This window comes from Lathyrus oleraceus, chromosome 7, assembly GCF_024323335.1.
Source record: "Lathyrus oleraceus cultivar Zhongwan6 chromosome 7, CAAS_Psat_ZW6_1.0, whole genome shotgun sequence".
Classification (NCBI taxonomy): Eukaryota; Viridiplantae; Streptophyta; class Magnoliopsida; order Fabales; family Fabaceae; genus Lathyrus; species Lathyrus oleraceus.
Window position 1 is genome coordinate 179,210,276 of NC_066585.1, and position 3,029 is coordinate 179,213,304.

Here is a 3,029-nt window from a genome sequence, read left to right on the forward strand (position 1 = left end):
AGACTTGGTAGTTTACTCGATTCGTATCACACTAAAGTCTATGAATAAGGGAGAATGCTCTGAATAGATAGGGTCTACGCCCCGTACGTAGAGTCACTCTAGACAAGGATAGGAGAAACTTTGTCTCATAATTCCTTATTACTTAAGGCTCGTTCCGTACAATTTGAATCGTATTTACCAAGTGTTGATACCTTTGTTGTGCTTGAGAAGTAGTCTATTTATCGAGTTATGCTTGATTTGATGTTGAATTGAAGTCTTGATCTTGCATTTGAAACTTGATGTCTTGAGCTCTTGAGATTCAGCATATCCATAATAGCTTGAGCGCAATGAATTTTCCATATCAAGTGATCAAGGGTCTTTTGATCACTTGGAATAGGCTTGGGGTTTACAACACAATTACAAAGGATTTGGTTGACCAAAGTGACCTTTGGTTAACACTAATCAATGAGATTAAAATAATAGTTGAATTATATATAATAAAATTCAAATTAATTAATCAACAAAAAAAATTAGACAATTCTAATCAATGCCCTAAACTAGGGAGCATGTATTAAAATAAAGATTTTAAGCCCTAAGGGTAAGATGGTCATTATGCTAAAAATGAATTAATTAGGAAAGTAGTTTTCTAATGCAATTTCTAATCAAAACTAATCAATCCTAATTGTCTAATTATTCTAAATTCATAGTTAAATCAATTAATTATAAAATCCTTAATGTCATAGTTAATTCTAAATCGAGCTAAAATTTTAATTACCATGCAGACCTAAAAACTAGGTAGGCCACTCAAAATTCTAATGAAATAAATAATGTAATCCTACTTAATTATATAATTTCAATCACTAAATCATGAAAAAAACAATGGGAATTAACTAAAAATGATTGGGCTCTAGATGACCAAGAGATTGTGCAGGCCCAATGAGTATGTACTCTAAGAACTCTGACTTGGGCCTGAATACAAGCACTATTCTTGAGGCCCAGCCAAAAAAGGGTGTACGCCATCAATGGAGGGTGTGAACCGGGAAATGCTTGGTCCTGTTATGGCCTCAATCCCAAACTCTACAGACTAATACATACACCAATGAACTCAATCCAAATCTAAGGGTATGTCAGCATCATTCGTTCGGCAACGCTTTGTTTCGATTCCATAAATCTGTCTTCGAGAAAAACTCAATCGCGAACCACACAACGCGTGACTCTTCTTTGGCATAATCATTGGCGTCTGAATCGATTCATCATCTTCATCGAACAAGATTTACAATATCCTCATTAGGATCTAGTTCTCCGTATCAAAGAGAACATGTGGATGTCGTTCGAGATTGCCCAAAAAATCATGCTTGTTGAGAAGTTCGGATGCAGAAAAGAGATAAGAGCACAGTGAAGCTCTTGGTCACAAGTGATGGATAATAATAAATTAAGCGAGGAATCACCGAAGCATGTACCAATAGGGAGCTCCGATGCGGTGGCTCGACGGTGATCACTTCACAGGTACTTTGCTTTCTCCCTTCTCCTATGCTTCTCCTCTTCTTCTTCAATTCTTTTCCCTTCTTCTGAGTTTTGGATCCACTTTTTCTTCGCGTTTTGAGATGGAGTCTGTTAAGTGTGAGGTTGAGAGAGGGTTGAAATTGAGATTGTGGAGGCTAAGCTCAACCGCCTAGAGCTTCTGAGATTGAAGCTCTAGCAGTTATGGGGGTTTTGAGCATTTGTTAGGGTGAGAGTTCTGTGTGAAAAATGGTTGATCCCTTAGTTATGGAGAACAAAGGTTTATATAGGCCTAAAATTCTGTTATGAAATGCAACTCAGATTGCAATGAAATTCATGTGAAATGCATAAATCAGTTAGAAAATGAAATGTTCTGTTAGCATGTTAGTTGTGAAATTTAAGTTAGTTGGTGCGTTTTTATTCTCTGTGCTGCATTTATGTGTTAGAGTGGATTGCTTATTTTTCTCTGGTTTGAAAAAAAACGCAGGTTGTCGATTTCTGTTGTTAAACCTGCTTTGGCGTTTCGTGCTGCTATGCATTTCATGCTTTGGACCTCTCCGTTTGGCATTCCCACTTATGTCGTGCTGCAGATTATTTTGGTATACAACTTGGTTAAACTACCTGCATTTTGTCGTTGTGTTCTGTGTCTTGCCATTTCGTTGGTACTTGCACTGCCAGACACGTGATGGGCTAACTTGTGAAACATAGATATGGATACTGGTTGTAGGTTAAGGATGAATGGATACTTAACATTGATATTGGTTATTGGCATGGTAATTGGTTGTTTACATGATAAATGGTTGTTTACCTGGTAAATGGATTTGGATATAGGTTATCAAAATGGACATTGGGTTGAATATCTAAAATAATTCCTAAAATTAATCTGAAAATAATCATTTTAAAAATCAAAATTTAAGAAAAAGCTCAAATAAAATCTAACTGAAAGTCCAATTAAAATCACATTAATCAATTAATTTAAAAATGTGAATTAAAACCAAATCAAAAAATCCATTTAAAAAACCATCGAAATTCCATAGTCAATTAAAATTTAATCAACTTGAAGATAAATGGCCAGTTTGTTTTAGCTTTAAAAAAAATGAATTTTTTATTTGTATTTTTGAAAATTGATTCTACAAAAATGTTTTTCAAAATATTATAAGTTTTTTTAAATTTGTTTTTCATAAATTAAAAGATTGAATTGTTCATTCTATAACATAAATATACATTATTGAAGATCAAAACATTGTCAAAAAAATCACAATTTTTTCAAAAAGTTGTATCTTAAAAATGATTTTTATGAAAAACTATTTGAAATAGCTTCAAAATTAAGTGATTTTTTGAAAATTTGATATCCAAAAAAAGTTTCGATAAAATGATGAAATACCTAAAGTAACATTTTAAGAATAATTATTCAAACCAAATTTTCATTTGAAGCTTTTATAAAAAGTTTCTTTGTAAATTTTTTTTACACTAAAATATGTAACACTATAAAAATCATTTTTAAAAAAAGCCAAAACAAATGGGCCCAAAGAGTCATTTAAAAATGAAAT

General features: G+C 32.7%; 1 long non-coding RNA gene across 1 annotated transcript; it reads left to right on the top strand.

Annotated features, from left to right (window-relative positions):
- The first annotated feature begins 943 nt into the window (after window positions 1-943).
- Window positions 944-2,277, top strand: LOC127106773 (uncharacterized). The gene is made up of 2 exons (XR_007795488.1): window positions 944-1,485; window positions 1,967-2,277. It is a non-coding gene; the product is annotated as an uncharacterized LOC127106773 (long non-coding RNA).
- Window positions 2,278-3,029: the final 752 nt, after the last annotated feature.